Source organism: Ambystoma mexicanum, chromosome 8, assembly GCF_040938575.1.
Source record: "Ambystoma mexicanum isolate Mex_15411 chromosome 8, UKY_AmexF1_1, whole genome shotgun sequence".
In the NCBI taxonomy this organism is placed as follows: domain Eukaryota; kingdom Metazoa; phylum Chordata; class Amphibia; order Caudata; family Ambystomatidae; genus Ambystoma; species Ambystoma mexicanum.
The window spans coordinates 542747921-542762262 of NC_090929.1; the positions used below are offsets into that span (position 1 = coordinate 542747921).

Genomic DNA, 14342 nt, shown 5'->3' on the forward strand with positions numbered 1-14342 from the left:
CCCAATCAGCCATCACCTACCCCTAAATCGGAGATAGTTAATGTTTCTAATGTTTTTAAGTTCTTGTTATGTAAAGATTGTTGTTTAACCGCAAAGACTGAATGTCACTGACCAAATTGGTCACCTTGAAATAAGTAACTGTAACCAAAATGCCAATAAACAAATTTAAAAATAAATAATAACGCTTCTGTTCTGGATTTGGGAACCCACTGAGAAATGGATGGGAGAAGATATAAACAGCGCTTGTTTAAGCAAATGCATTCGATTTTGACATTGTATGAGATGCAGTTTAAAGCGAGGCATGTTTGCCACATACTATCTTTAAGCTTTATTTTTGGTGGGGACAACCTTCCTATGTTTGCTACATGAATGCTGATCTTTTAGTTAGGGCTATTATAAGCTGAAACTATTGCATTAGAGTCCAGATCGGGAGACGCAAAGCTTGAAGATGGTGTTTGGCTATTTGCCCACCCATTGACTGTCCATTGCCATTCTAATCCCTATAGCTATTCCCACCTCGTTACTGCCCAAACACCTCCTCATGGGAACGCTTTTAACTTGCTTTAATGAAGCCTTGCCATCGTACTTTGCAAGCGGATGTGCCTGCTAGTGTTTTTTCAAAGCTGTCTTCCGAGTTGATGACTTAATTGGAAACTGTGAACACGCTGCTGGTGTAATAAAAATATCTAAACCTGGCTTGCCTTCAGCCACTCTATTTATAAGCACTATGTGTGTCCTTTCACTAAAATCCTGTTAAAAACAAGCATTGGCAAAGACAACAGTTTTGGCTTGTGCATAAGTAATGGGCATTTGTCAGGCACTGCTATTAGATGCTCAGGCACTAGCACCATTTTGCGCCTGCTACCATTAATGGCCAGTTAATACCACTGTGGCAGTGCCTGGCAAGTGCATTACCCGTGGCTTCACAAAAGCCATGTTGGCATTGCCAATGCTTGTTTCGATGATATAACCGCATTCCTAGTACTTCAAATAAGGCATTAATCCATCAACCTGGGCCATTGGTTATGTGGAAAATTAATGGACATTGACCTATAAGAAAACTGAAAACATTACTAAAGTGTGACTTCCATGTGTAAATAGCATTTACTGCAATGGAACAGAAACCATGCATTAACAAATAAATCTGTGATCTACAAAACTGCTATGTAGGGCATGCTAGAAATGTTTCGGTCAGCAGTACCATAACCACATTTTCATAATAGCACAAGATGCATAGTAAGTGGTTTTACTATTTTCTAGTATAACTATTCAGGATATATTTGTGTTTATTTGTGGTTACTCACTGCAAACTTTATTTCTCCTTGACGCTTTTGGGATTTTAGAGGGAAAACATAAAATGCTGCATGAGCCAGTCTGTTATCCTAACCTGAGATCTTCAGAAAGAATTCAGACGTTAGAACAGCTTAATATGGTGTATTTAATTTCCAGATCTATCCAACCAGCCATCTGTTCATGAGTGTTGGTGATGGAAGGGGGTTGTGGGCATTGTACCTACAGACCACCGGACCCTTCTCTCATGCTTCTTTCTATTTTGTCTCTCCCCATGTTCTCTGTATCAACATCCCCCTATTTTACCTGCCCCTCTCTCTTAGGCACTCTGATCTCTACCCCTTCATCTCTACCTTCTACCAGTTTGTGCACTTCTTTATCTCACACCGTCCTTCTCTTACTATTCTTCCTCTTTATTCTCCCCACTCTTATGCTCTCTCTCTCTTTGCTTTCCTCCCATTCTGTCTCTTTTCCTCTTCCACCAATGCAGGATTTACAGTTGCTGGGAGCTGGTACCCATTTAGCTCCTGGTGCCAGCCCAGAAGAGCCTGGGTTAGTTTGACACCAACAGCTACCAGGAGCTACTTTTGGGGTTCGAGACAAACTGGTGTCATACAAGCCTATCCATACGGCATTAACTTTCTGTATCTGGGACTAGGTATGAAGAACCATTAGAGTAGCCTCAAAGACAATTAAATCATAGGGAATGTTGTATAATGGCCAAAAAGGTAAAGGTTTGCATCTGATATGAATGTTGGATTTGTGGCATGCTGTTGGTAATTGGCGGTACTCTTGCTGGTCCCTGTGGTATAGATGGGCGAGATATTGTAAGTGCTATTCGTTATTCCTCCCAAGATGGTGGCATGCTGCTCCTGCATCCTATACTGCTTCACGCATTCTAGTCGGCACCAACGATTGAAGTTGAAGACCGCTCCGGCTTATAAGTGCTTACACAACGGTAAGCAGATGCGTTGCTTTATTTCTTGTGGCATTAACGCATGTCTAACCTGTGTCTTTTTCTCTGTTCACTGTACCACTACTGCTTCGTGCATTCTTACGTTCCTGTGTTTCCCTTTGGTTCTCTGAGCCCTTATCACTCTGTGCGAATTTCCCTTCCCTCCTCTTCTCTTCTGGAATCTCCCATTTTTTTCCCTGCTGGCTTCTTCCTTCATTTCTCTCTTGCTGCTGCTCTCCCTGGTGCCACTGTGCAGAAACCTCTCCTGTCCATTGAAGTTACCGGCATCAGAAGGCTTACCTGGTGCCGCTCATCAACTCTGGTTTGTCAGAACATCTTGCCGTCCTCGGTACAGCATTCCGCCTCCTCTTCATCAAGGATTATTCTGCCCCAAGAGGGTTTTTTCCCTGGCGGATATCCCAGAGGGTTCTCCTGATTCCTCTTCTTCTCTGCCTGTTCTTCAACTTCCTCCCTGAACAGCCATACAAGTTAGTGCTTAAGTTGTTCTCACACATGCTATGTGCTAGCACCTGGTTCTTTAAGGGTAGCTCCTGCCTACTAGGCGATGCCAGATGCTAGTTGTAGCTCCTGTTATTTTAATTTTGACACTAGTAATGCTCACTCTCCTTTCTTCCCAATTTTTTCTAGCTCTCAAACACAACCAATGTCAGTCTGGTGGAGACTAGTGAGTCCTATTGCATCCTGCTAATTGTAGTCTTGCTTAAAGCGTCACTTTCTTCCAATGGGTAGTATATGCTGTGGAAGTGGGAGGCAGGCCAAAATGGGAGAGGCCATGTGGGAGACCCCAGTCGGGGCCACTTTTTTGGACCAAGGAGTCAACGGACCCGGTGGGGGTGCATTGTGTATGCAGACGGACTGTGTCCCCCCCCCCTCTGGTAATAACAGGCAGGCTGCACTGAACAGTGGGAACACTATGAAGGCACCATAGTCTTTGTAGAAACCAGGAACAGATTTAATCCAGGAAGAGGAGTAAACTCATTGCCAGCAGGATAATGTAGACACACTGGACACAGGTGATTGCCTGCATTGGTCCTGGGGCACAAGGCTGGGCATTGATGGCAGGCGTTCTAGTTAAGCACACCCACTGGCATTGAACCCGGCGGCGTGGGGAGTACCCTTGAATGCATGGGGGCAGACGGGACCCCAAAGGAGAAAGGGAAGGGTTGTAAAGGGAGTTGGAGAAGGGGGCTGGTAGAGATGGCGAGGAGGAAAAAGAGAGAAAGGCGGGCGCAGAGGCACATAGGCACACAGGGAGAGAGAGAGACTCCGGGGTGGGGGGGAAGACAGGCACAGGGAGACAGGCCACAGGAAGCAACAATAAGAACTTTTCCATAAAATAAATCATCTAATGTTAAATATTCAATATCAAAATTGTTCTTTTTAAAAAGTACCCCTCTGTTAATAGTAAAAATCGTTTCCACGGCTTCAGGGAGTTTGCCCAAGGGACTTATTCTTCCTCATCTATGAATATATCTGGTGACAAAATAAGCCGCTGTGAGATCCGCTGAGTTTTTACAAAGGTGAGTAGCACAACTGACTGGAGACCCCATCGAGTTTAAAAAGAGGTTTATGGTAGGTCGTTCTATAATCCTTCAGTTTGTCACAGAAAAGCAAAAAATGCCCTATGGTTTCTTCCCTGGATTCACACAACGGACAAACATTGGTAATCGAACCAATCCACTTTTTTTGTGTTCTCTCGCAACGGCAGGCATCCTAGGCATATCCTCATGTACAATGCCCTGCATTTGCTGGTTTAATGATATTCAGGTAGCTCTCAAATCGCTGTGACTCTTTGGTTGGTAGGTGGGCCGGGCCTGTGGCCAGGGCAAGTGTCACTATGCTCGCCTTTACTTCTTTGTATCTAGCAAAGGCCTTCTTTAATACCATTTTAGAGTTGGTATCCATCTGCTGGAGATTCTGCCAATAGGCAGAAAGACCCAGCTGAAGCAGCCAACTTCTCACGTGGGTCAGCCAGGGAATCTTATGCCACCCCCTCAATGACAGGACATGCTCCAATGTCAATTGATATGTCTCTAAATTGAGGCTACCCCAGATCCTTACCCAATAGTAGACTGGCCTAATGGCAATTCCTGATCTATTGGGGGGTGGGTGAAACTAGTCTTAGGAGGATAGCTCAGCGGCAACGTGTGCACCTTGGAAGCAAGACGTCACAGAGCAACACAGGTTCGATCACCGGGTCCATGCTTAGAAACCTGTGGGTATTAAGCACATTATAAATAACCTATCGAATCAGCCAGGGTGCTCTGTGAGAGGAGGAGGATTGCCTTTAGAAACTTGTTTTCGGATATTCTCATAGCCGATACATCTGCATACCCCCATACCTCGGCTCCATAATATAAACCCCAAGGCTGGCCCCTGAGCTCCTCTATCATGTTATGCATAATAGGCTTCAACTGTCCTGCGAGTAATGTTTGCCCTTGACACTTGGTTTTCCCAGTGTTGCCCCAACCCCCCTGGAAAACTAGACCCCCCAAGTAATCATACCAGTCCACCTGTTCAAAGGTGTCACCATTCGTCCGCAAATTCAGATTTTTTTGGCCTGGTAACTTTAGATGTAAAAACCATTGCCCTGATTTTCGAGGCGTTAATTTCCAGGCCCAGTTTTGCACACTCAGATTCAAAGGTTGCCACGGCACGCTGTAGCCCCATTAGGGAAGTGGAAAGGAGAATGGTATGGGAGAATGGTATGGTATCTGCAAAGAAAAGGACTGGGATGCGTTCTTTCCCCATCCTAGGTGAGTCCGCATTCTCCTGCTGGAGCCTCTCCATTATTGTGTTGAAAAATAGACAAAATAAAATGGGTGCAAGAATTCATCCTTGACGGACAGCTCTGGCCACCTTGAAGTGATCAGTTACCTCACCCCCAAGATCCCACCTCGCCACTGCCCTGTTGTTTTCATATAAAACTTGGATCGGGCAGAGTATTTCTTCAGGGATATGTTTACTCCTTAGGACAGCCCAAAGGGTCTCTCTGGGCGCACTGTTGAAAGCTGCCTTCAGGTCCATGAAGACCCCGTAAAGATTGGTCTTGGTCTTGGTGACCCTAAGGTGCTTTTGTATGATTAGATAGAATTTAAAACATTGGTCGACAGTGCTCTTTCCTGCTTTAAAACCCGCCTGGAGGTGACATAACTGCTTTGTTTCCTCAGCCCATGCTACAAGGTGCCGGAGAATCACCTTAGCAAAGGTTTTTCCTGTAACATCCAGTAGCGAGATAGGGCGATAGTTACTTGGGTCTGCCCTGTGCCCCTTCTTTAAATACAGGGACCATCACTGCCGAGGTCCAAGTTTCGGGGACCAAGTCATGGGCAATGATTGTGTTAAATAGTCTTGTAAGTACTGGTGCCCAACCAGTTATTTCATATTTATACAAGTCCACGGGAACCCCATCCGGCCCGGGAGCTTTTCTACCCTGAGTAGCAATGGCTCGTGCCACTTCTCCCATTGTAAAAGATAGATGCTCTCCAAAGTTTCTTTGCAATCTTAAAGCCACGGTGGCATAACGGTGGACACTGGGCCCTACTAGATTGGCCACTGTACAAATTCTCAAAGTGGGTGTACCACTTTGTAGGGTTTATACTTTCTGAGGCAACAATGTCACCCTTTATGTCAATCAGTGATCTTCCTCCAGAAGCCTACACCGTCCTTTGTCTCAGCACGCTCTTGGATAGCTAGCCACCAGTCGTGCATGTAGCAGGTCGTTTTAGATCCTATGAGTGACTTCTAGGATCATCTAATTTCCTGGAGAAGGACCCTATCCAGGGCATTTCGATCTCTCATGTACGAGATCAGCCCTCTCTTTGCAATCGAACACTCCCTATAAAACCAGGCAGCCCGCTTTTTGGACCCTTGCCTGATTCAGGTTATTGGGGAGGATAACGGGTGCCTTGTTACTTCCTGAATTACTTGAAATCTCGGGCATATGTCCTTGGGGAGAGGGGTATCAGGATTACAAATTGTTTCAATTTGTCTGAGAACTTCAGTGTACAAAATCGGCCCCACTGATTCCAAATTCAGATCTGCCCATTTAATCGAGTGCCGCGAATGGCCATGAACTGCAATATCAGTTCCTAACACCGCCAACCTCTGGGAGGATTCAACAGTGTTTTTTAGCGATAACACTAATTGGTCTGTGATCGCTTTCCAGGCATTCAAGGACCTCAAAGCCTGCTGCCCTATGCCAGTCCTTGCCCGAAATCAGGGCGTAATCGATACGAGACGAGCCCTTCGGGCCAAAATAGGTTAGCTTTGCTGGGTGGTCGGCTGAAAACCATCCAGTACAACATCTCAGGCCTAGGTTGTGGAGGTTCTTAACCACTTCCAATGTTTCCAGGTGCTGTCTCCCTGATGGAACTGGGATGACATCAGGGATGGCCCACGCCTCCTTCCTCATCATCCCAAAGGCCTTCCAATGTATTGGGCAGTTCCAATTAGGTATTAAAATCTCCAAGTAGCATTATAAAAGTGGAACCCTTATCCAGAATTCTCAGGCCATCTAGTGTGTCACGAAGCACCCGTAGTGCATTTCTCGGGGTACTCAGGTTCCTTCTATTATAAACATTAAAAAGAAGAGTTGGGCAGGGACAGTTCCACCACCAAAAGATCCTTCCGATCCTGTGGGTATCTGTCTGGCACCCCCAATTAAGGGCAGCCCTGATACCAAGGGTCAACCCCCCATAAAGTCTTCCCCATAACCCTTTACTGGGTTTCACCTCAAAGATCTCCTATCCCTGGATAACTACACCCTCCGTAGCCCAAGTCTCCTTGAAGGCCAGAATATCATATTGCTGGAGTGATTCCAGCCACGCATCGCTTATGTGTTTTGTAAGCCCTGCGATGTTGCAGGTTCGAATCCCTGGGTGCAATATCCATCTGGGGCAGTCAGTCCACACCCTCCAGATTAGATACCCTGCTTCGCAGAACACCCCCGCCCCTTGGTATACCCCAGTGGTCCTGGGCAGGCCTCCATTCATTACCATTCAATGAAGGTGTTTTACCTGCGTCACCTGGCCCTTGAGGCTCTGGTCCTCTTAGTACAATTTGTTGAGGATCAGCAGTAGAGGCTTTAATAACAATATTGCAACCTTGGCGGGGATAGGACCGTGTCTCTATGGCCAAAAGATCCTGCACTAACCACTCCTCCTTCAGGTTAACCTGGATACTATCCGAGGTGGCTTTAGGGTGGCTGAATCTTCTACAGTGAAAAATATCAGCCCGTATCACAGTAGTACAGCCTCTTTTGTGGTGTATCCAGTGAATGACCTTTTTGGTAAGTGCTTCTTGACTCTATATTGGCCCCTCCTGAAGCTTGGGTACATTAGCCAACACCACCTGGTAACCGGGTTGCTCCAAGTGGCCAAGCCTACAGCCCATCAGCACAGGAGGTCAGAGTTTCCATCCCTGACCACGTACTGGTCTCGGGAGGTTCAGACTCCTGATAGGCAGAGAAACACTATGAGCTATCCGGCTGTCCGCAAACTGAGGTGCCGCTGTGGTAATTCAGTGATGGATGACTTCCAAAAGTGGGTTAGACCAGGTGCCACCACGAGTCTGCCCAATTCAGTTCCGGCCAAATCCACTCTTTTTCCACTTGCTGGAGGCAAAGGGTCAGCAGGGTTTATAGCCCGACCATGGGATGGCAGGATGGGGCTAGGGGCACACACCAGGGGGCTTTTGTCAGGATTTTTTTTTTTTTTAACTTTGATTTAAAATCATCATTTCACAATAAAACAAATTAAACATGCAGATGAGAATAAGTAGTAAACAATTCTATAAAAATAATTTTTACATAACATATGCTACCATCAATTATCTCATTACGTTACCAATAAGCTTCCCATCCCCACATCTCATATCAAAAACATAACAGAAACCACAAATCAGACAAACAAACAGCCACCCCCCCCACCCAACCTTCTATGTCATTACATCTATAGAGCAAATCCTACACCATATCCAAATAAGCTATTAAACGATCCCCACCTCTCTTCATATTCAATATCCCGATCACGGCTTAAAAGCCTGTGTCTTTTCGTACTATGAAAGAGTTCTCATGTCTGACAACCAATTTTCATAATGTGGTTTTTCCTTGATTTCCACACCTCCAGTATATGCTTGAGTGCCATCAACAATGCCCTATCAATCCAATCCAATCCAAGGATTTCACCACTTCTATTATCGGACAAAAGGAATATTACTGATTTAAAAGTCTGAGGAAATAATTCTCCACCAAAACATCCTTCCAAAAATCTATCACTCTACCACATTCCCAGAGCATATGTGACAAAGTCCCTCTGGAACTGTTTCATCCCCAGCATGAATCCATATCTGCCAACCCTCTCATATTCATCCTCACAGGCGTTCAATAAACGCGTCCTAAAATACGCTGATGGATGTATCTTAGGTTTAGATCTACTTTGGCTCTCACCGCCACTCTCCAGGCACAATCCCACAATTCCTCAGTCAATTCCATTTCCAGTTCTTGTCGGGAATTCTAACAATCTCCAACGGAAGCGTTGCTAGAAGATTTTTTTACAGTGGATAGCATATCTTTCAATGCCTCTGACACCATGCAGTTCTTGTACAGGGTTGGCTATACCCTCCTCCCCTTCCGAGATGGTGCCTAGGGGGTTGGGTAGGGTTTTCAGCATTTCCCCCCTACTTGGGGTTCGCTTCTCACTAGGTGGAAGAGAGGGGAGAAGGTGGGGGCTGTGTAATGCCCAGCCTTTACAGCGCAAGGACCTCTTTTTAAGTGCCTTTTGACTTTCCAGCATCCCTAATTTAGTCTCCTCCTGTCCTCTTAAGTGCTGGGTCATCTTTGGCCTCCTGACACACTAAAGGCAAAAACCTATCGGCTATTGGTATAAATGGGCACATTTCCACTCCTTCTGCCCCATTATTCTTGGTCCGGGCGATATCCATTCCACCAGCCCTCTTCCCAAGTCTCCCTTTTAAATTTAGGTGGGTGGGGGGAAAGCCAGTAGTTCACAAGTGGGTCCCTAACTCTAAATTGACTTGCTGGAGCCCTTGTAGTGTGGCCCCAGGGATAACATCAATTAGACAGGGCGCTCCCCTTGTACCAGGATCCACACTCCCCACAGCCAACTTGAATGTTTTGCTCTCCTGCTGCCCAAGTACATTCTCAGTGACCTAAGCATCAAGTGTTTCCCTTCATAATGGAATTGGCTTTCCTAGGGGAGGGGGCTCTTATAGGATTACCACATGATGACTTGGGGCAGTCAGGGCTGATTTCCAAAATACCCATCTCCCGTTCCTGAATCACACCATTAAAAAACAAAAACAAAAAAAAGTTATTGATTTTCATAACAATTAAACAGTAATCAACAATACCTTCCCTGTTAAAAGTAACCCACCCTTCCCACCCCCCTGCTCTCGACGCATTGGCACTATACACCTGCTATGTATATCCCAGTACGCATACTGTAAAATTTCCAGAATGGTTACATTTGCATTACTACAGTGGCATTGTTCCATCGTCCTCTGGTTCTGCCAGCATTCGTGGCTTAAGGATAGTTACAAGGTCAAAGTGAGTTCTTACTTTATTATGTCTTTTACACCTCACCCATTCTGTTTTCTGTGGGGGGCCACCTTTTCTCTCGTTTTGGGGCTTGTTATTGGCGAGCCTTCCCCTTCTGTTGCTGTACCTTGTTTACAATCGGAGTAATATTGTCTGAAGGGGGGGCCAATAATTGATTGGTCTGCTACTGGCTGGGAGTGTCTGCGCGTATCTGGTTTCTCTTTGTTCCCGAATCACACAATTAGATTCCCTTGGGGGGGGGGGGACAGGACAGTCTCCAAGGGGAGATTAAATGCAGGACTGGGGAATGGAAGAGGTTCCCAGAAAGGGTGCAAGAGGTCGGGGGCTAGCTTGGTGACTTGGCACAGGGCAGGATACTTACAGGGTATCGGACAAGTGGCTTTCCAGAGCCCCCAACCGATAATGGACACAACAAGTGGAACCCGCTTTACATGGCTCAGAGAGGCTTCATGCCAAGAAGAAGAGGAGTTCGAAATTATAGGGTGGGAGGTACAGTTGAAAGGGGTTCCAGGCTGCAGTAGAGAAACGGGTAGACTGGCTCTTGGAGGGATGATGGCTTGGGTCCACAACCCCACCACACAGTGCAGGGGACACAGAGGAAAATACATCTGGGAAAAATAAAATCCACACATAGCCTTTTCCACAATGCCACCATGGAGGCTGTAATACTAATGGTTGGAATCTGCTGCTCCTTGGATTGACTAACCCGAGGGCATACCACTATCAATGGGCAGTTTGTGCTACACCAGGCACAGCAACCGTTGTCATTTGCAGCAGAATGTTCCATTCTTCAGTGGTTGGTGCTCTGTAAGCAACACCACTAACTATGGTCCTTCTGAGTTGCAGTGAAGGTAGCACCCTCTATCGGTGGATGCTAACCTTCTGCCCTGGTGATGGCTCTACTACCAATTCATAGTATTTGTGGCTCTTGTTAATGTCTAGCCCCATAGCGCCGCACACCATGAATCATTGCTGCCTCCAGGACAGCATCACTACCAATGGGTATTTTATGCACCCCTGGAAGCAGCATAAATACACTGTTGACCTGACTATGCAGCCCTAGAGTCAGTGCTATGAAGATTGAGCAGTAAGTTATGTCTCAGTACCATATTCCCTCAGGGTAACGCACACGTCAATGGGCATTTTAAGCTGCCCCAGAGCAGCACACACTACCACTATACAGTGTTCACTGCAATGTGGGTAGCACCACTACAAATAGGCATTTTATTCTGCCTCCAGGGCTGCCAGAGTAGCATTGTGCCAGAGGCAGCACATATCACTACTGTATATTGTTGCTGCTGGGGAGACAGCACCATTGGCAGAAGTATATGCTGCCCTGGAGGTAACATTAGTATTGGCAGAAGTATATGCTGCCCTGGAGGTAACATTAGTACCAGTGGGTAGCATCCGTGTGCCCTTTGTAATGGTGACCCCAGGGCAGTACAACCTACAATGGGCATTATTTGCTTCCTTTAAAGCAGCACCATTACCAATGGGTGTTTAATGCTGACCTAGCTGCAGCAGTACTAGTGATGGGAAGGAGTGGGTTGGACTTGCTTTATCATCCAATGTAAGATCATTGGTGGCGTGTTGCCACTGGTTGGTTTGGGTTCGCTATTTAAATAGCCCATTGGGAATTGGGGGCACTGTTTGTATAATTTGTATGCGTGTGAATTGCTCGGTGTTTGAATTCATCATGAGAGGTTTGAGCGATCTGTGCAGAGTGGTTTAGACTTGCATTTTATTTATTTGTGACAGGATTGTTAGTTTATTGTGCTGTCAGGGACCATTTTTTTTAAAAATATATATTTTTTACCACCAAACTTACGAACAAATTGAGTGTACTTCTGGCATTCAGAGCGCAGTGCTCAGAGGCTAAAATCAACATCTCCCAAGACGCCATGTGCCTATTTAAGATAACTGGTGGCGCGTTTGGCAGGCCGGTTTGTGGCGGGTCACGTCTGGGTCGCAGGGCTGTGTTATCTTTGGCATCTGCCTTGTGTGCAGGTTTTATTGCCTGATTTAATTATTCAGGTATTTTCTTGAACTTTTCCCGTTACGTTTTCTATTAAAGGGGAAGTTCGCTATTATTTTCCCATCGATTGGGCATGTAATCAATCTTAAAAAAAAAAAAAAGAAATTCCTATGCATCTTACCTTTGTTTTTCTCACATTTACACATGCGAAAACAATGGATTAGGCACCGCCATCTTGTGCTAATCTTATCCGTTGATACATCGCCCTAAATTCAAGTGCCCTTGCGCCAAGAATACAGATAGCCCACCAATCAAAATGACACAGCTAGACGCTTCCGCCCCTTTCACACCAATGCACGTCTTGTGTCAAAGTCCTCTGTGCGCAAGCTATTCACGGGTCTCCATGGTAATTCCAAGACGCCTCTTTCCTCGACAAGTATAAACAAACACATTTCTATCACACAACATAGGAGTTTCTTTTTTCTTTGTGTCATTGTATTTTGTTTCGCGCCTCTGTGACTTGTACTCTGTTCAGTTATCTTCCTAGTTCGATGCCCTGTGAGCATGTACTTGCACTATCTGAACTGATTAAACTCAGTGTAGTTGCTTTTTATGTAAATATTTCTTATATTATGTGCAAATGTTTTTGCCAAACCATATTTAAATTGTACTTTTACAAGGCTTGTTTTTTTACATGTGAGAATGCGAAATTTCATAGTTGGTGCCTATTCATGTTTTTGCACTATGGGTTTTTGGCAGTGTGTTCTCTTCTTCTTTAACAGTAGTTCTTGTGTACAAACACATTCTTATTTTTCTACTTATTCAATATTCAGGAACTATGGCAACAATACAGCCATACCAGTACGAGCCCGAATATTCAGAGGAGGAATTAATTGAAAGAGAAAGAAGCAGAAACGATGCAGAATCAGATGAGACCTGATGATCGCCTTAGCCTGAGGTCAGTCGCATGGAAGACGTTTCCATCTTGTGTACCTGCGATGGTTGCAAGGTTATGCCAACCGAGGTGGAGAACTGCTGCTGCCGAGAAAACTCTGGATGTTTAGCCTGCATAGCTGAAAAAGACACACCACCGCTATGCATTAACAAGCTGCATGACTTCAGGGCTGCCTGCCTCACAAGATATGTGTTGCGGATGATGATGGTCCTTATGCGCAAAATTTGAGAAACAGTTCACCCTCATAAACCAAGTAATACTCTAGATCTGATGTATGTTTGACAACTGAGATGGCTAACATTTGATGTTGTTCTCTGTTATCTTGAAAGCTACTTTTTTAAGGGTAGCAACGCCATTGAATTCAGGGGGTGATTAAAGCTAAATAAGTACAGTTATCTGGTTCATTCTAGTAAAACATTTCTTTTTCGCTTTTACAGGTGGTACAGGCTGGAGGCCTATCGTGCGTTTACATGGTATATTCATGGAAGGCTTGGATTCTGCGTTCGATGAGTAATACCTGCCTGTGTCGTCCAAGCCATTCACGTGAAATTCTCCAGTGACAACGGATAGTACAAGGGATTTTTACACACAGTACAGCAACCACATCAATACAATTTGTATTTTGTTTGTGCCATCTACATTACCAAAGTACCAAAGTACATTTAAAAGAGTTAATATGAATAGTTGTTTCAATTTTTCGGTAAATCAACAACAAGTCCAACCGTCTAGGAAGTTCATGAAAGAAGTTTGGTGGCATTTTGTGGTCGACTCATGTCCATCCATCCCCATCCAGTATCAATGGCAGTTTGCACTCATGACCTTGTGCTCCTGAGGGGGCTGGTGGAAGGGGACGCTCAAGGTGCCTAAAACCCTGTACACCTCAAAGGAATCTGCACTGTCCACATGGCCTCCCCACACCTGGTGTCTCCAGACTCCCCTTTGAAGACCCTGTTCCTGCAATGAATGTATGTTTCCCTTGAACATTGTTCCAGTCCATTTGCGCTCACCTCACACCCATCTATCTCCCTCCAGTATCAATGGCAGTTCGCACCTATGACCATGTGCTTCCAAGGGGGCTGGTTTAATGGGGATGCTCAAGGTTACAAACACCCTGTACACCTAAAAGAAATCTTCCACACTGCAACCATTGTCCACATGGCCACCCCAGACCCGGTGTCTCCAGACTCCTTTGAAGAGCCCCTCCCTGCAATCAACATATGTATGTATCCCTTGAACATTGTTCTGGGTCATTTGCGCTCACCTCACACCCATCCATCCCCCTCCAGTATCAATGGCAGTTCGCACCTATGACCGTGCGCTCCCAAGGAGGATGGGTGAATGGGGACGCCCATGGTGCCAAAAAACCTGTACACCTCAAAGGAATCTTCGTACTGTGACCATTGTCCATCTGGCCTTCCCAGACCCGGTGTCTTCAGACTCCCCTTTGAAGGCCCAGTCCCTGCAATGAACATATGTATCCCTTGAACATTGTTCCGGTCATTTGCGCTCGCCTCGCGCACATGCATCCCCCTGCAGTATCAATGGCAGTGTGCACCTATGAAAGTGC

General features: G+C 45.6%; 1 protein-coding gene across 1 annotated transcript in view; it reads left to right on the top strand.

The window, feature by feature from the left end:
- DFFB (DNA fragmentation factor subunit beta) overlaps nucleotides 1–14342 on the top strand; it is a 355076-nt gene that overhangs the window by 8053 nt on the left and 332681 nt on the right. The window contains exon 2 of the mRNA XM_069610255.1: nucleotides 2146–2248. The gene's annotated coding sequence lies outside the window, so the exon portion shown is untranslated. The remainder of the gene's footprint in view (nucleotides 1–2145; nucleotides 2249–14342) is intronic.